This window comes from Mirounga angustirostris, unplaced genomic scaffold (assembly GCF_029215605.1).
Source record: "Mirounga angustirostris isolate CCGP_5_RB_7025 unplaced genomic scaffold, mMirAng1.0.hap1 SCAF_6, whole genome shotgun sequence".
Classification (NCBI taxonomy): domain Eukaryota; kingdom Metazoa; phylum Chordata; class Mammalia; order Carnivora; family Phocidae; genus Mirounga; species Mirounga angustirostris.
Window position 1 is genome coordinate 57085555 of NW_026991714.1, and position 20257 is coordinate 57105811.

The 20257-nt window shown below is 40.5% G+C and overlaps 1 protein-coding gene across 6 annotated transcripts in view; it reads left to right on the plus strand.

Moving 5' to 3' along the window:
- The window catches only part of NME7 (NME/NM23 family member 7), a 273064-nt gene that overhangs the window by 251658 nt on the left and 1149 nt on the right, over positions 1-20257 (plus strand). The gene's annotated exons all lie outside the window — the stretch shown is intronic.

The following is a 20257-nucleotide window of genomic DNA, read 5'->3' on the forward strand; positions in this document are numbered from 1 at the left end:
CCATAAGAAGTTGATTTGTTTCTATTCCTAGGGTATGTACTAAGGATGCAATTAAATATAAATCTTCATCCATGTTGTGAAAATCTATGATGTTATTTATAAGATCCCTTTTTCTTCACATCAAGATGGTAGTAAATAATGAAGCAAATTTCTGGGTATTGTTGATTCAGTTAACACAGTGACTGACTTGAAATAATAGGATGTGATATGATAGGGCTTGCAGCATTCAAATGTAAACAGCTAGCTTACACTTACTAAGTGTCTAGACACAGGCTAAATCTTCTTTCCCAAAATAAATTGTAAATGTTCCAATCATTTTGAAATTAACTATTTTCTAAAATAATTCAAATTATTAAATAATTTGTATCAATAATGCCATGCCCTCACCACCATTAATTTCATTTTTCTCCTCTCACTTATCTTTTCCCTATTCATTTCTTTCTATTTTGACATGCCATTGGCACCCAGAAACCCTAATATAACATAATGTCTGTGTATTTTTTCCTATTACCATTTTAGGAGAAGAATAAAACCATAAAATAGTAGGTCAATTACACAGTTCACTGGGGTTTTTTTGACTCAACAACACCTGTTTTCCAAGTGCCCTTTTCCACCTCAGGGTTCTTAGATTGTACTCTAATTTTGCTCAAGGAATGGGAAATCTAATCAAAGTGTCTTATAAGAATATACCAGCACTTTTGCAATGGACTGAACATACCTAAGAGAGTAATTAGTTGAGGCATTTGACTTATCTTTTGAAGGTCAAGCAGTTGGTAGTATAATGTGCTTTTCTCCTACATGTAGCTTGTGGCATAAATTTCCCTCTTAAACTACTTTTATTTAATTCTCTTTTTTTTTTTTTTATGTTTTCCAACCAATCGCATTTAAAATGAAGGATGCTTATCTTCAGAGTCAGTATGAGAAACTGAAATGTAAATGTTTAGGATTAACAAAATTGAAAACATCTTTTATTCATGTATTTATTCAAAAAATATTTCTTGGATACCTACTGAACTACATTTAAAAGAAAAGAAAACTTTCTTCATTGTATTACTTCTCTGCATCACATTTTATTTAAGTACATAAAATTCTTTGCCAAAAGCTTGAGATCTATCACTGGGGAAAGACTATAGAAGGTTCAGTTTCTGATCTCATGGAGCTGTTTCTGATCTCATGGAGCTAATATTCTAAGAAGGTGAAACAATCAGACATAAAATGGCAATGGGCAAAATCGGACTGTATATAATTTAATAGATCACATCGTACTAAATAATGAGCTCATGATCAGGTATTACGGACATGCTTTTTGTGTTGGTTGTGCTGTTGTTTAATAGACTGTTTCTTAGAGCGGGTTTAGATTCACAGCAAAATTGAGTGGAAGGTATATTGATTTCTTATGACCCTCTGCCCCCACACATGCATAGCCTTCCCATTATCAACATCCCCTACCAGAGTGGTACATTTGTTATAGTTAATGAACCTAGTTTACATTAGAGTTCACCTTTGGTGTTGTGCATTCTTTGGGTTTGGACAAATGTATAATGAATGACATGTAGCCACAATTATGACATCGTACAGAGTAGTTTCACTGCCTAAAAAATCTTCTGTGCTCTATTTATCCCTCCTTCTCCCCAACGCCTGGCAACCACTGTTTTTTTTTGTTTTGTTTTGTTTTGTTTTTTTACTGTCTCCATAGTTTTGCCTTTTTCAGAATGTTACATGTTTGGAATCATACAGTATGTAGCCTTTTCAGATTGGCTTCTTTCACTTAGTAATACACATTTAAATTTCCTTTTCCTGTCTTTTCCTGGCTTGATAGATCACTTCTTTTTAGTGCTGAATAGTATTCCATTGTCTGGTTGTACCACAGTTTACCTATTCATCTAGTGAATGAAGTTCATCTTGGTTTCTTCCAAGTTTGGAAATTATGAGTAAAATGCTACAGATATCTACATACAGGCTTTTGTAAGGACATAATTTTTCAAATCCCTTAGGTAAATACCAAAGAGAGTGATTTCTGGATCATGTGATAAGAGCATGTTTACTTTTGTAAGAAACTCTCCGTCTTCTGAAGTGTCTGTGCCATTTTGCATTCCCATCAGCACTGTATAAGAGCTCCCATGCTCTTTGGTCTCCCTAGCATTTCGTGTTGTCAGCGTTCTGGATTTTGACCCTTCTAATAGGGAGTAGTAGCATCTAGTTGTTTTAATTTGCAATCCCCTGATGACACATAACATGAGGCATCTTTTCATATGCTTATTTGCCATCTGTATATCTTTTTTGGTGAGACTTCTAAGGTCTTTGGCCCATTTTTTAATTAGGTTGTTTTTATTGAGTTTTAAAAGTTATTTGTATATTTTGGATAACAGTCCTCTGTCGCATGTCTTTCACAAATATTTTCTCCCAGTCTGTAGCTTGTCTTCTTATTCTTTTGGCAATGTCATCGCAGAGCAAAAGAAGTCCAGCTTAACAATGATTTATCTCATGGATCATGCCTTTGGTATTGTATCTAAAAAGTCATTACCATACCCAAGGTCATCTAGGCTTTCTCCTATATGATCTTCTAGGATTTTTATAGTTTTGTGTTTTGCATTTAGGTCTGCACTCCGTTTTGAGTTAATTTTTGTGAAGGGTGTAATATCTGTGTCTAGATTCATTTTTCTTTTGCATGTGGATATCCAGTTCCAGCACCATTTGTTGAAAAGCCTGTCTTTGCATTGCCTCTGTTTCCTTGTCAAAGAACAGTTGACTGTATTTATGGAGGTCTAAGTCTGGGCTCATATTTTGTTCCATTGATCTGTTTGTCTATTCTTTCATCAATACCACACTGTCTTGGTTACTGTAGCTTTATAGTAGACCTTGAAGTCAGGTAGTGTCAGTTCTCCAACTTTGTTCTTCTCCTTCGATGTTGTGTTGGCTATTCTGGGTCTTTTGCCTCTCAATATAAACTTTAGAATCAGTTTTTAGATTATTGATATCCACACAATATGATGTGGAGCATCTCTTCATATGCTTAGATGCCTTCTCTAACATATCTTCTTTGATGATATATACCACCAGTTAAAAAGACTAATTGCACCATTGTGTTTCCTTTGCTCCCTTGTCAAAGATCAGTTGACTATATTTATGTGGATCTCTTTCTGGGCTTTATTGTGTTCCATTGATCTGTCTGTTCTTTTATTAATACCACACTGTGTTGGTTAGTGTAGCTTCACAGATGGTGTGTGCCTTCTGTATATTCTTCTTTCAAGAAATTAGTTCTTCTTTGATTTCTTCTGTCAGAGTTTTGTAGATGTCCTCATATGATGGTTAACATATTTTGTTAGGTTTACACCTAAGTATTTCATTTTTTGGATATAGTATAAATGTATTGTGTTTTTAATTTCAAATTCACCTTGTTTATTGCTGGTATGGGAAAATGAGTGACTTTTGTAGCTTAACTATAACCTGCAACCTTGCTATAATCTCTTATTAGCACCAGAAATTTTTTGGTCAGTTCTTTCAGGCTTTCTACATAGAGGATTATGTCATTTGCAAACAGAGCCAGTTTTATTTTTCTTCCCTAATCTGTATGCCTTTTATTTCCTTTTCTTGTCCATCACATTAACTGGGAATTCCAGCATGATGTTGAAAAGCAGTGGTGAGAGAAGATATCCTCACCTTTTTCCTGATCTTAGTGGAGTTTCTCACACTTAACTATGATGTTAAATTTAGGGGGTTTTTTGTAGATACATACATATTTTTAAGTAAACCCTACACCCAAGTGGGGCTTGAACTCATGACCACTAAGATCAAGGGTTGCATGCTCTACTGACTGAGCCAGCCAGGCATCCCTAGATATTCTTTATTAAGTTGAGGAAGTTCCCCTCTAGTTCCTACTTTGCTAGGAGTTTTTATCACGAATGTGTGTGAGATTATATCAAATGCTTTTTTTTGCATCTATTGATATAAACATGTGATTTTTCTTTTTAACCTGTTGATGTAAGGATTTCATTAATTGGTTTGCAAATGTTGAGCAAGTTTTATATACCTGAGATAAATACCACTTGATTGTGCTGTATAAATCTTTTTACTTATTGTTGGATTCCTTTTGCTAATATTTTGAGGGTGTTTGATCTATGTTCATGAGAGATATTACTATGTAGTCTTGTTGTCATTCTCTGGTTTTGGTATAAGAGTAAAGTGACTTCATAGAATGATGAGTCGAGAAGTACTCCCTCTGCTTCTATCTTCTGAAAGAGACTATAGAAAAGTGGTATAATTTCTTAAATATTTGGTAAAATTCATCAGTGTTTAGTAGAATTCACAAATCTGGGCCTAGTGCTTTCTGTTTTAGAAGGTTATTCATTATTGATTCCATGTTGTTAATATAGTCCTATTCAGATCATCTATTTTTTTCTTCTGTGAGTTTTGGCAGATTGTGTCTTTCACAGAATTGGTCTGTGTCATCTACATTGTCAGATTTGTGGGCATAGAGTTTTTCATAATATTCCTCTATCATCCTTTTAATTTATGTGGACTCTCCAGTGATGTGTCCCCTCTGTCATTTCTGATATTAGTAATTTTTGTTCTTTTTTTCTTGCCTTGCCTGCCTAGATGCTTACTGATTTTGTTGATCTTTTCAAAGAACCGGCTTTTGGGTTTGTTGATTTTTTTTTTTTCCTATTGATTTCCTGTTTTAAATTAATTTCTGCTCTCATTTTTATTATTTTTCTTCCATTTAATTGGGATTTAATTTGCTCTTCTTTTTCTAGACTTCTAAGGTAAAAGTTTAGATTAACATTATGTTCTGTTTAAGCCTTCTTGACAAACGCAGGCCTGAGTATTCACATCCTGAAATTCCTTCTGTTGTTATTACTGACAAATGCACACTGAGCTAGAGGTCCAACAGTATAAGAGACAAGCACAAAACAATACATGAGACCGTATTTTATAATACTAGTTATATCATGTTCTCAATTCTTAAAATATATTCTCATACATTTCTGTATAAATACAAAAGGAGATCAGGATAGAAAAGTCATTGAGGAACATATGGAATAGCATGGAGGACATTAGGAGAAGGAAGGGAAAAATGAAGGGGGGAAATCAGAGGGGGAGATGAACCATGAGAGACTATGGACTCTGAGAAACAAACTGAGGGTTTTAGAGGGGAAGGGGGTGGGGGGATGGGTTAGCCCGGTGATGGGTATTAAGGAGGGCACATACCGAATGGAGCACTGGGTGTTATACGCAAACAATGAATCATGGAACACCACATCAAAAACTAATGATGTACTGTATAGCGACTAATGTAACATAATAAAAAAAAAAAGAAAGAAAAAGAAAAGTAGTTGAGGGACCACAGCATTTAGGAAAAGTCTTATATAGAGGTGAGACTTGGCTAGACATTAAAGAAAGTAAGAAAAGGTGAGTGTTTTTACAAAGAAGGAGTATTTTGTATAAAGACACGGAAAAAGAGATGTACATGTTAAAGAAACATGGCTGGAGTGAAAGGATACACGTCGTAGGGAACAGGTGGGGAAGATAAGTTTAGGTAAGAAAGCGCTAGAAGAGAGAGACCCTTTAATTTAGAAGCTTGGAGTTTGGAATTTCACACACAATGGTTTGTTTCATATAGCACACCTCAGTGCAGGTTTATATTATCTGTTTCAAAGTCTTTTTAGGTGGATAGTTTTCTTTGTTCAGTGACACAGTAAGTACAAAACTGGCCTCTCTAGATAGCAAAAGATTATGAAAAATTTGGAACCTTTGTGGAAGGAACATTCCTCATCCAATCTCTCATTTATTAAAAAAAAAAAAAGTGCCATCTGGTTGCTGACAACTATGGAAAGCACAGTAGAAATTACGAATATACTTTTAACAAGAAAAGTGAAAAGTTTTCACAGAATGGATTTGTTTAGCATTTTCCTGAGAGTAAATCAAGCCCTCTCTAACCTGGTCACTTTCAGCAGAACCGCCTTTATTCCAATAATTCTGTCTTTGTTTAATCTTAATCTTTAATCTTTAGAAGCACCACCAAGAATTCTGTGAGTCAATTTCTGGACTAATGAAGCATATCTACTGATTAGGAATTAAATGAAAACAAAGATTTTCTTTATAAGCCAAACTTCTCTACACACCACATCTGAATAAGTTCCTGGAAAGTCTCAGTACTAAAACCCTAGAGGTATTTAATGGCACAATAATGGGAATCAGGTAATAGATTACAGAAATTAGCTTCCTTACTTAATGGCTATACCATAAAATGTCACTGGACATTGATACCAACATAATTCCAGGTCAACAATATTTTAAATGAAACACTAGGTTAAGAAATTTTCATTTTTAGCCCACTCCTTTCCACTCTCATCCAAACAAGGATACAGTTTTTATTTTATTTTTTTTATTTTTTAAGGATGCAATTTTTAAAAGAAAGCTAGAAATAATAGTTATAAGTTAAAAGGAAATGAAGCAAAGATTTTTTTTTTTCCATTTCAAAGTGACATATAGGGATTCTCACTAGTCTCTGGGGAATGAGAGCAAATCAAATGATAAGCATTTTACAGCTAGAGATTTTTATGGCTTTTTTACATTCCACTGAGGTGAATACATATTAATTTTCTTCATTCAAGTAGATGATATTTTAGCCATGCAGGAACTGTCATGCTGGCCTCTGGGGCATTTCCCCCCCTAATATATTCAAAGATTAGATTCACATTGCCCCAACTTAAAAATGTCACTTCACATTTAAATCAATAAGTCTAGACAAATATAATAGGGAGTAATTGCAGAAGAAGAGATCAATATTTTTTATCTATTATTTTGAGTATTAATTTCCAAAGTAGAGTTCCACGGTGTCACTGAAGGCTTCAAAAGATTCCCTCCACCTCTAACTACAAACCCACAAATAAGAGAAACTTCAGATGAGTTAAAAGTATAAAATGACATGGATTACTAGCTCTTTTTCCAAGATTTTATGAATGTAACAGCCATCAAGGCTAATTTGAAAAGCTGCATATTTTTTTTAAAAAGTATATATTTAATCTTAGTTTCAGAGTCCTTAAGTCTTTGGCTCATATTTAGCACTAAATTTTAAACCAGAGATTAAGTTTCTATGTGATCTGAAGGACTTCCATTTTAAAAGGAAGTAAAAGAGGTTACATTAAAACCCTAGATTTTTTTATGGCTTGGTTTTGTTAAAAAGTGTTGTTCTCATAATCTTCCATAATTTAAGGTTTCAATATAATGTCCCTGCTTACTGCAAGAGATTATTTTAGGATTCCCAGGGTCAGAGATTCAGTAGGATCTTTCCTTGGTGCCCAGACCATTCGTTCAAGAGGAAAAGCTCTATTTTTGAATATAATCACTGTGGCTGCCTATTTTACTAAACTTCCTTTTGTAGGTTTTGAAGACTTGGGGTACCCGTTCAGTACCCCATAAATCCTGTCTACTTAGTGTATTGTGTATGTCAACAACATGGGGGCATCCTGAAAGGATGCAAAGCAGTAAACTAACTCTTTGAAAGATGTCACCAACACAGATAATTCAACAAACTGGAGTTTTGACCCAACAATATAAATGAGTGAAACATTTATCCAGAGTATTTTAGTCACTGACTCATTGTGGAATCAGGCCATTTATGAATTACTGTTACCAAGATCTGACACTCTTGTTGGAGAAGGCTGAAAAATTTTCCATGATGCCAAGACAAGTGATTCAAAAAGGTGGTATTTAATTTTTACATATAATTGACATTTTCATCCTGAACCCACTTCGTTGCAATATTTGCACTTTATGTTAAATATGACTCTAATATCTCCTTTACTCAGTGGAATTGGCATTCTCACATGAATTAACAGTGCCAAATTCCGAATAGCTCTCATTAAATGTTGACATCACAGATGTCATTTACAAGAGTGAAAGAAGCTCGAAATAGCAAAGCATTTTCCCTTTTGTACTATAAGATGTTTTAAAATTTTTCAAAAGAAAGAGGGTCCCAGCGACAGAGTTTTATCTTTCTGCCTTTGGTGTAGAAGTGATCTTAGTCCTTTTTGGTGTTATATGTCCTTAGTTGAACCTTTTACCTACCAAGCCCAGACCCCTGATTTAGATGGTTAGTCTGGCCACCCACCAGTTTCTTAAGTTCCACAAGAATTTTTCTGTTGGTTGGTTAGTGGCTTAAAATAGAGATTCTAAGGTCACAAAGTACAAAAGTGGGGATAGGAGGAAGAGGGTCCAGGAAGAGCATTGTGGGCAGAAGGAATTGAATGTCTACAGACCCAGAAACAGGACAGAAGATGAAGCTTTCAGTTAATGCTTTGAAATTTGAATGGTTAGAGTTTAAAATCTGAAGGGACTGGGGGTTATGCTGGATCTTGGAATCGTTGGCCTGGTCCAGGTTGTGAAGGGTTGTTTTGTTTTCTGAGTCAGGAGCGATGTTAAGAAAATGCCATTGGCAGGATATAGAGGAGGCTGGAGGGAGTTAGAGAGTGGAATCGGTAGATAACCGGTATGTCCTACTTCTGGCTGGATTTGTCATATGCATGTCTGGTTTTCCATGTCTAAGCTGGATCTCTGCGACAGAAGTGTTAAACATCACCATTTTTCTGTTGTTTTTCATCTTTAAGAAACAGAGAGTGCGTAACAAGGAGGAAGTAATATCATTGAGGGGATCGCACAGAATGTTCTCAGGTCTTTCAAGTTCTTAATTTCTGTGATTCTGATTTTCCAAACCATTCAATTAGTTTTCAGTTGACCTAACTATATAATAGCCAGTATTTCGAAATTTCCCTCAAATTTATTGTTGTATTATGTATGATGGATTCAAAGCATAGCTTTGATCAGAAAGGTCATTTCATGCTTGGAAAGGGCCTCCAAAAAATCACAGGCAGCTTCAGAGTCATTTGTTTTGCTTTGTTTTTTCAAAATCAACCCAAGTGTGTCCCAGTGAAGGTAGATCATTTCCATCCACGTTAGGGGAGTCATTGGTCCCAGGCGGGTGGGGTGGGGAGGCAGGGGAGGGTGGAAGAAAACCCCAAGGATGCTGCCACTAATTAGCTCCCGTGGTAGTGATTTCATCGAAAAGGGTAAGGATTGAGTAAATCCGTGAACGTAGGTCCCCTCCCCGATGCTTACAGACTGAGGATGAGGTCCAGCTGAAATGCTCTGGCTGATGAAGCATAAGGAGTGTGACAGGAACAGGACAGGTGGTTCGGAATCCTCACGGAGGGAAGATTTTCTTTCTGCAATTATTGGATCGGACTTCACTCTTTTTAAACATTAGGTTTATATGTTTTAGGAATCTTTATTGGAGATGCCTACACTGGAAATGTGTGTTTAGCATGAAGGAGAATAGCCTTGGAAAACAGCACACATGACCCCAGAACCTCAGCTGAGCTCCTCGCTGACTCCCGTCACTTAGCTGGGTAGGAGGAAGCACAGCACGTGGGGTTAAAATTAGATTGCCCAACTCACACCCTAATTCTGCTTCTTAGCTAGCTGGGGGACCCACACTTCAGTTCCCTGTACAATCACAGGGCCGTGAGAATCATGAGCATTAGACGTGATGATGAGTGCAAAGCATTCAGACCCCAGCTGCTGTTGTCGCCATGACCGTCATGGTTGTTACTGTTATTTATATCTGTGAAGAATTTGGCTGCTAGGAACAGAAATGCCGAAAATAGCACAAATTAGAAGTTTTCTTATGGGGAAACAAGAAGTGAGGAGGTCTCAGGTTTAACAGAGTGACTCTTCCTGCTGAAAAGGAAACTATGGGGCACCTGGGTGGCTCAGTCGGTTGGGTGACTGCCTTCGGCTCAGGTCATGATCCTGGAGTCCCGGGATCGAGTTCCGCATTGGGCTCCCTGCTCGGCGGGGAGTCTGCTTCTCCCTCTCCCGCTCCCCCCTCTTGTGCTCTTTCTCTCTCTCACTCTCTCTCTCTCAAATAAATAAATAAAATCTTAAAAAAAAAAAAAAAAAGGAAACTATGAAGAGACCTGTCTTGGTTCATTCAGGCTGCTGTAACAACACCATCGCCTGGGTGGCTTATAACTACCAGAAATCTATTTCTCGTAGTTCTGGAGACTAGACAGGCCAACGTCAAGGCACCGGCAGATTTAGTGACAGGCTTTGGTTCAGCAGCTCAAGACTTCAGGCCTGAGATCATTGCAGTAATCTTGGCCCTTCCCTGTGATTGCCTCTTAGGTCCAAGGTGGCTGCTGTGCTCTAGCATCCTGCTTGTTCCAGGCAGAAGGAACTAAAGGGCAAAGGGCAAAAAGACACTACAGCTGAGTATGCCTGCTTTTAGTGAGCTTCCCAGGAAGCCCTACCCAACAACTTTGCTTACGTGATATTGGTCTAAAATTAGTCACAGGCCTCCCCTCCACCCTTGTGTAATGAAGGCTACGCACTTTGCTTCCCCCAATGAAATCAAAATTCCCTTTATGAAGGGGAAAGAAAGACTGAGTATCATTCTCTACCACATTATTTTTAGTGTTGTTGTCATTTCTGTTATTATAGGTATTATCTTGAAACAACGCCATCTTTCTCTCCTGTAAATTTTCCAAAGACAGAATCCATGTCTTGAATATGTCTACATGAATCTTTTTTTTTTTAAAGATTTTATTTATTTATTTGAGAGAGAGAGAATGAGAGACAGCACGAGAGGGAAGAGGGCAGAGGGAGAAGCAGACCCCCTGCTGAGCAGGGAGCCCGATGCGGGACTCAATCCCGGGACTCCAGGATCATGACCTGAGCCGAAGGCAGTCGCCTAACCAACTGAGCCACCCAGGCGCCCTCTACATGAATCTTTAAAACAGCACCAGAGGGGTATGCCAATAGCTGAGGCACCAGTATTTTAATTGGTTGAGTTCTGCCTTAGCCTTTGGCATTACCGTTCTGTTTTGAGTCGTTTAAGAGAATATGAAACGTGAATTAAATGACCTAGACTTTTGATGGGGCCACGGCAGAGGTACACCACTCAACAGAAGTTTATCAACGAAAAGCCAAACTATTCTAAATGAAATCTTTAAACTGATAAGGCTTTATTTAGTTAACTCATTGTTTTATGTTATTCCAAAAACTCAAAGAACTTTTGTAGTATTTATGGGCCAAAGCTCCTCTTGTTAATAAGTTAAGTTTTGATAGGAAAAGCATTTGTCTGAAGCATGTCTCTGTCATACTTGCCTCTTTCTGGAAGCCCTATTCACTTTCCCTTTTTAATAGGAATACAGCCTCTCACTTCTTGCCTCCTTAATTCCTCTCCAGTTCTTTACTGCCCTAAACTGTCCCCTGCAAATCAGCTGTGGTCTTGGCTGGCCTAGGAGCAGGGCCCTTTGCATTCTGTTCCTGAATGTCAGCATTTGTATTGTTATATCAGCATGATTGGTAGAAGGCAATGATGGAGACTACGTGAGAAGCCTCTTTGTAAAGAGTGGGTAAAGAGTAACCAGCTTGGATAGAGTGGGTGAGAAGGGTGTGAAAAAGAAGAGAAACAGAAACCGCAGGAGGTCAGCACTTACTCAGCAAGTGTTGATGGCCTGCTGTATGTGAACAACTCGTGAGTGTAGGAAGAAGGAAGAGGGACATCCCTTGCCCTGCAGGAGTTATGGGTGTAAAGGAAAGCCTGTTTCAAGTGGTAAAGCCCTTTTTCTGCTTTTGAGTGGTGGAAACAAAGAGTGACTGCAGCCAAAAACTTGCTTTTAGTGGATGTATTGTTGGGCTTTATGAAAGCCAAGCCAACGCTGAGATTGGATGTCATACCATGGGAAATAGAGAGCCCACCAAGGTTTTGACTGGGGAATAATTGGTACTCAGGGAAGCCACGTGACAGTGGTGGTGCTTGGAGCCCAGGATGGGCCGGAGCCTCCCTTTCTTCCTAGAGTTGGCTGGCGACTCATCTCGTCTTCCTTCCGCTCCTGTCTCCCTAGCAGGAGCACTGGCCGCCTACACTCGGCCATTGTCCCAACTCACTTTCCCCGGGGACTGTGCAACAGACTCTTTACGTAATAAGAAGTTTAAAATTTCACTCAAATGTATTTAGCCGAGGATACTTTTTTGCTAGTAACAGTCAAGAATGTTTATAGAAAAATATGGCAATTGCCTTTTATAACATTGCTATCAAAGTTTAAGAATATTTCTTCAACCTGTCCTTCAGCTTCTCCTTCAAAGATAATTCTGAACATTTTGAACCTTCAAATCTTTGGATATAAGGAAGTCATTTTTTCCCTTAAATCTTAAATTACCTTAACATTTGCTGTCAATTTCTTTCCAGATTTAAGTGAAAAGGTCCACTCCTACTATTCCCCTCATTATCTAACAAATTCTGATTATACATTCTGTCAGCTTTTATCTGATCTGAGAACCTTTTTTACTTTTCTCATATGTCTTTATCAAAGCAGTGTCCTATCTTCTAAATAATTTTAGTTGCTAGTTTCTAATTACGTTATTTTCATCTTGGAGCTTTTCTAATGGAAATGTGTATGAAGTATAGCAACAAGAACTTCCCAAGAAACAAATACCCTGTGGTTTTTCTGAAAAGGGTCCCGTAATTCCTTGGGTTTCGTTTCCAGTATCCTTTATGAGGTCAATCAGCAGTGATGGCATCCCAGACAACAATTGCCCCGTAGGCCCAAGTCCTTAGGGAACCAAGAGAACATACTTGACAATCCCTTTCCTGAGTCACTGTATTGTTTATAGAACTCATTCAGTGAGCCTGCTTTGATTTCTTTCTTGTGAGCACCCAAGATGACCCTGTTGAAGTTTACTGCCTCCATTTTGCCTACATTCCTCATTTTGCTGTGTGAGGCCAATTACCCTTCGCCATGGCATATCTCATGTCGAGGGCCTAAGTGTACTGCAAATACCAGCAAAAGCCAAGGTAACTGGGAGGTTTCATTCTGTCCTTCAGATCTCTTCTGACAACATCAGATAGGCATGGTTCCGGCCCTGATTTTTGGGGTACCTACTTTCATTAACTGTGTCTAGGGCAGTAGTTTGCAACCCTAGTGAACATGAGAAGTATCGGCGGAGCCATTTGAAAATGTGAATGTTCAGGATCTTCCAAAGACCAAATGAATCAGACTCTCCTAAGATAGGGTCCAAGTGTGTCGTTATTTTTAAAGCTCCAATGGGTGATTCTGATGTACAGGCAGAATGAAAATCACTAATCTCAAGAATGCATCATCATATTTACATTTTCTTTGCTTATTTGAAGGCCTTTAAAAAAAAAATTAAGAATAGGATATGTTCCCTGTCAAAAACCTTTCTTCTGTGGGGAATTGGCAAAAATGAATTTTGAATGTGAAGTGTCAAGTTCATCTCAGTGTTCTCCCCTGCTTGCCTGATCTTACGGCTGAGATGACCCACCTCTTAGCTTCACTCTGACTTCCAGCAGAGCCCAGCCTGAGCTGCTTCGTGAAAATTTATGATTTGTACAGTGTGCTGCAACTTTATAAATCCACCCATAAACTTACATATACATTGATCCCGATGAGGTAGGTGTTGTTATCCCCCATTTTTAGATTAAGAAACAGGCTCAGGGAGTTCAACATACTTGCCTAAGCACTATGACATGGTGGCTAGAATCAAACTCAGTTCTTTCCAAGTCCAGATTCAGCACTCTCACCCTTTACCCACTTTCCCCAAATGTTAGCATTTTCCTGTGTCATGATGTACCAATCATCCCCCTCTTCTCTCTCTCACCTTGTGCGTGTGTGGGCCTATTAATATCATGATATATATGTTTGACCGAAAGTGACAGACATAAGTCCCTTTTATTTCTCAATACTTCAGTGTCTATCTCCTACAAATCCAGAACAGTGATACATACTGCATCACCAGAGAACAATGATTAGACCCCGGGAAATTAAGACAGTATAACTATCTGTGTACAGACATTACAATCTCACCAGTTTCACCCATCAACGTCTTTTGCAGCAAAAGAAAAAGTGTTTCCAGTCTGGATCCAATTAGGGATTGCATGTCGCATTTGGTTCTCATGTGTCTTTACTGTCTTTGTCTGCAAAGGTCTTCTTTGTCATTCTTGACCTGATTAATTATGTAGGTTCTCCTCTGGTGGGCAGGAGTGGCCTGAGCAGTTTTGGCTCTCAAAGAATGGTGAAGTTGCTCAGAAACCCATGGCTTCATTGACATACAGCAGGATAGGCCACAGCATTGTGAGCATATTGGAGAAACAGTAATAATGATATTTATTATGGAGTATTTACTACATGCTAGCACTGTAAGGCTTTCCTTACTTTAATTTTCAAAACAACCCTATGTAATAAATACTATTAGACTATAGATAAGGAATCTGAGAAACAGGTGATGTGACTTCTTCAAGGTCATCCAGCCTGAAAGTGGCAAGGCCAGGGGTAAAACTCTAAACAACCAGGCTCTACCCCTTATGGGATCCCTAACCAGCCCAGGCAGAACCCAAGGCACTAGACAGAGTTATGTGCCCTCAGGCAAAAAGTTAGCTCTAAATTCAGACACTCTGGCTCATCGACTGGAAAGGGGGACTAATTTCTACTTTGTAAAGTCAGTTGTAAGTATTACACATGATAATCTGTTAAAACATGTCGCAAGGACTCCATTTTTAAAGAAAAAGTGAAATTTACAATGTAAATATTGAACAGCTATCCATAGCTCACACTGACTTATGGTAACTCTCAGAGTGTACTTTTTTTAATCATTGGGAATAGGGAGGAAAAGAGAACAGAAGTGACAAACATCTATTCATATTTTTAGAGTTTTTGAGGGGTTGGGGAGGGACTTGCTACAACCAAAACCACCTTCAAGGCAGAAGAGACCAGATAATGAGTCATGAAGCCCAATTTTAGAATGAACTTCTAGAAAGGACTCTTGCATCTTCAGTTATATTAGAAAAAAAAAAAAAAAAGTATATATTTCCAGTCAGGAGAAAGGTCAGTGCCACTCTATTCTGGGTTGAGGAAGAATTACCTTCCAGCTTTAAAAAGAGAGTTGTTCTCATTAGTGGATGGCAGGCAGTAAAAAAATCAAGTGGGCTTTAAAAGAGAACTCTGAGCACACTAGGTTTACAGAATTCCTGAAATATACAGTCATCTTAATGTGAAATTTTCATTTTGCCTTAAAATGTTTCAAGTATGGCCTCTGAACCTATGGAGAAGGTAAAGGTATATGAAGGGGAGACTCTGATGACTAAGTTCTGTGTTATTGCTCGTAGCCTATAAATAGAGTTGAGCATCCGAGCCCGAGGACTTCCTGGAGGCAAGGGTGCAACCTTGCTCCTGAAGGCTGGATCTTTCCTCTGAGCCCCTCCTTTAGCTACCACCTCTTTCCTCACAATGGCCCACTTCCCAGGGCTCTTTCTGGGGAGTGGGAAATAGGTGGTAACTTGGAGAGAAAGACAGAGAGGGAGGGAGCCCAGCCCCAGTTCAGGAAGGGTTCGGGTCTCGTGCGTGTGGCCTCTGTAGTCTCTGCTCCTCTTCACCCCTGCCCCAGGCTTCCCTGCAGTCGTGGCCTCGCTTCCTCTCCAGGCGAGCCTTCCAGCTCCTGCCTCCCCTGCGCCTCCCTTGCACCTCCCCGACCCACCGGCTCTCACCAGGGATCTGTTGACTGCTTGTTTTAAAAGCAGCCCTTTCTGCCACAGCTTCCACTCAGCCAATAGGAAAACCATGCAGAAGTAGCCCTAGCATAGAGGCCCAGGGCTACGACAGAACTGGTTCAGAATGGAATGTAGGGCCCCTTGTTCAAAAACTATTAAGAGGGGCGCCTGGGTGGCTCAGTCGTTAAGCATCTGCCTTTGGAGTCACGGGATCAAGCCCTGCATCCGGCCCCCTGCTCAGCGGGAGGCTGTTTCTCCCATTGCCCCTCGCCTCACTTGTGCTCTCTCTCTCTCACTCTCTCTGTCTCTCTCTCAAATAAGTAAATAAAATCTAAAAAAAAATTAAAAATAAAAATAAAGTTAAAAAAAAAAAACCATTAAGCATCTCAAGAGGGAGGCAGTGGAAAGAACATGAAACCAGGCATGGCCCTTCCAGCACGTGGCCCTGTGGGATGGCCCAGGTCACACGCCTGCAAAACCGTCTCTGGCGAGAAGGGTCCCAAGTGAGTTGAGAGTTGTTTTTCTACTGAATTGGCTGGTGTATTTGAAAATCACTATCGTATTGTTGGAACACTAGCAAACTTGTACCTCAGTCAAATTCAGCTTGACTAGATTTTATCTGAAAACCTGTCTAGTCTAGTGGCCTCGGTGCAAGTATTCTGATTTGGTGCCCGAACTCCATGACAGTGGGAGAGATGGATTCTGTAAATGTTCAAACACATCTGTACCCTTACTTAAAAGGAAACAAAGTAACTCCACAGGTATTTTTGACGCCCAGCCAGCTTTAAGAACCGTTGGAAAATAGGTGACTGCCCTTACCCCCCAAAGTGCCTGACTCAGTCATCTGTGGAAGAGCCTGGGCATCTGTAGCATGGGCTTCTCTAGAGACTCCAGTAGAAAGCCAGACGTAATAACTGTGCAAAGGGATTTCACGCTGGCTCCATGTTCTAGAAGTTCCTCCACTCCCATGGGGGGAGTGCTGGACAGGGCTAGAATCACTAGCCTTGAGACCCGCTTTTGCTATACACTATACAAAAATGGTTCCCTGGAAGCTTTTGCTGCGTCTACACTTGAAGCAATTACAGAAGATTTATATTTATTTGAATTCCATTGTTAGAGAATTTTTGATAATGTAGATATGCAGTCATGGGCAAATGCAGAGTCCACTCCATAGGAGATGAAGAGCCAAGAGGCTTAGAGTTGTAGGTAAAGATTCAGATTCCGGTCCTGCTGACTTAGCAAGGGCTCCAACTCACTTCCTACGGAAGTCGTGGACCCTGGGTGCCAGGATCCTGATCTGTGTGGAGATGAGGGGAACAACTTCACAGAGCTGTTGCGAGACGTGAGACTTGTGTATGAATTAGACTGTACGCTGTGAAGGAAGAAATAAGTGTGAGCTGTTGTTCTTACTTAACTCTAGTGGTGAGAGAGGAAGAACCAAGCTTCAGGTTAGTAAAGTAGCGGTGACCCATTAGCCCAATAGTCCTATACCAGCTAAACTTCGCCGTTCCCTTCATCTACGTTAAATGAAGCTCGTCCTCAACACTCAAGTTGAGTGTTAACCCCCGTGTGAAATGTTTCGTGTCCTACTGGCAGTTTATTCTCTCCACTTGTACCTTAGCACACGCTAGTGATTTGATCTGAGTGCGTGGGTTTTCCTCTTCCCAGGATTCGAGATTTCTGAGGACCAGGGCTCACGCATCACTGCATTACCCTAGATGGGTGTGCTTGGTGTGTTAGTGACAGGGATGACTGGCAGGAGGAGGAGGGAAAGGAAATTAGGTACGGATAAGAGAATAGGGCAGGCCATTTAAGATATTTGGAGATGTGAAGACCAAACTTACAGAACAGGGACCTTGTCTGTGTGGATACCCCCTCCCTGAGGTCACGGTCAGCATCATGGTCAGTGCTGGGCACAGGGGAAAGTGGCCCTGGGGAAATAAATGAATGAAAGAAAAGAAGAGGCCAGCTCTAGGCAAAGGTTTCTGTAGGCACGGGCTTCTCAGGTCACATTCCCTTTTCTTTGGTAGAACCCCGAAGTGCCTGTTAGCCTTATACCATCCCCTTGCCGCGGGGGCTCCAGTGCAGAATCACCAGAACCTCCCCCAAGGCCCGATCCTCCCCCACTGGTCATTTTAGAACCCTTGCTCCTTATCAAAGGAACGGTTCCTCTTCCCATTCCTGCAGGCCTGCCCCACACGTCTCCATTACTTCCTAATTTAATAACCGCAAATCCCTATGAGAAGTTATGGGTACTGAGGGGCCACCTTTCACGGGAGTGAAGTATTTGATCCCGAAACACTTAAACGGAAGGACCAACCCAGCGACTGTGTCAGGCCCTGTGGGCGGCTGAGTAGATGGGTTTGCAGTCATGCTGTGCCGGCCCCTTCCTGGTCTGTGAAAGGCTGGTACTAGAGCGAGGTGTGCATTTCCTTGGAAAAGGCGGCCCTTGACAGACTGGCTGGGGGAGTCCTGATGTTATGAAAGCCCTGTCTCTTAAAGGCTCTGTGGACAAGTCAGCTGGAGATGCGGTGTCACGGTTTTATTACAATACGGACCCCTTCTTGGGGTGTGGAATTCATTTGTGCCTCAATCAAATAGCAGGATTCTGTAGTCAAGTAAGAGTCAGCACCTCTTTGTGAGATACTTAATTTCTCAGAACAGACCGGTGCTGACAATCTCTGAGAGAAAAATACAAAATTCAGACGCGAGCCAAGATACCTGCCTTGGTCTAACCCCCTTTGTCTTACACTGGGTGGGATGGGAGTGCTGACTGCGGCCGGGCGTCGGGGAGACTGACAGACTCTTTCCTAGTCGGCTTCCCAGGGGGATGGGAGGTAACATGCCGCTTAGTGCGCTGGCTCCCTCGTAAAAGAGCTACGGGAGAGGCACATCTCCCGTTGCATTTGAAACCCAGATCACTACACTCGATTAAAACTGCTCTTGAATGTTCCTTGGATAATTTCCCTCTGTATTCATAAGGTCCTCAGCCCTGAAGTTTCAAAGGAAGCTCACTTGGCTCTCCTCCATGGGCCAGACAGACACTGATCTCTAGAGAAGTGGCATGAATCCTTTTAAGAAGCCAGGAGTTGGAGCGATCATTGGCCTTTCAGAGTCTGATAACTGGATTTTCATCTCCGACTACTGATGTTTTTAATTTGGAGCCGGAGCTGTTCCCTCTGGTAATAAGTGAAGTTTGAGCAGGCAGGGCATGCTGTTATTCTAAAATGGAGTTCAAATTAGATTTTGCCCAAACAGGTAGAGAACCAGGAAAACTTGGCTTCTGTTAATGCTATACTTTTGGCCAAATGTTCCTAAATTCTTGTGGGCTTTCACTTCCCTGAGTTTTACCATATGTGAGTACCACCTGAATGTTTATTTACTATTTTGCTTGAAATCCATTCACTGTTACACTTGAGTAAGTTTTACTGCCGTAAATGTAAGCGCACTAACCGGCACTAGTACCACTAGTAATACTAGTACTTGTTAGTAGTATTACTTGTCCTTAATTGAAGGTAATAAAATAAATACAATAAAGACAAAAGTTATTAAATTCTAGCTAGATAATATAGCTTGCCACAGGTTCTGAGCCCAAGGCCTGTATCCCTTTAATTGAAAGGCAGATTAACCTGGGCTGAAGACGTGCTAGCAAGGCACCAAAACTCGCCTTCTGGAAATGTGATGAATTGGGGGGAGAAAAAAAAAACAAAAAAACAGAGACTCCTTTTTCCTCGGCTCAGTGATCGTTCCAATGCTTTTGATTCCAGGTGGTACTCGGCCTACCTTTGAAAAACACTGCTTTTAAAAAACTCATTCCTTTATATTCAGTGTGAGGAATTAAGTATTTGGACTTGTGTGAAAACCTCTCTGTAGGATGTGATCAGAACACCACAGAGGAAGTAGATGGCACCGTCCCTACACTCAAAAAAATGGGTCATCTAATAAGGGATGGAATAAACTGATGAGAAGATAAATGTATAGAAGCACGAGTTCCAAAAACATGCAGTAGTTCATACTAGAATGCGAGCTGTGAGGAAAGAAAACAGGTCTGTGTGTTTTGTTCCCTCGTGGATCTATCCCCCAGCTGTTAGAAGAGTACTTGGCACCCAGTAGACAGTCAACAAATACCTATTGAGTCGAAGAATGCAGCCCCCATTCCAGTCTCCCAGTGGTGATGTAACCCTACAGTTCACGGGTGAGGACTGGATTGGTGCAGTGTGGACAGGATATGGGGAGGCAAGATTTGGATGGAATCTTGAGGTGATAGAGAGCACGCACACACACATACTCACACACACTATGCCACACGCACAGTGGCTCGGATCGTACATAGGAAAGCCGTGGCTTGTTTGACTAAGGCTGTGACCTTAGAACAGCCTCAAAAAGGCAAACTACCTCCCATCCCCCAATCTGTGTACTCCTTTCCCCAGACCTAAAGCCATCCCCCTTCTTGTTTTATAAACCCCACATTTCAGACTGATCTACACCCTGGAAAATGAGTTGTTTCAGCAAGATAAACCATCTTCTGTTATAGGAACGACACGTTCCATTTCTAGAAGTGTGGGTGTGACATTCAGAGAAACCCAGCTTTGTTTAGGTAGGTTTTTAGTTTACAGGTGCGGCAGTATTTCCTCCCTTGTTAAGGAGGGCTCCTTAAACCTTTGCAGCTAAGCTGTGGCGCCACCTTCC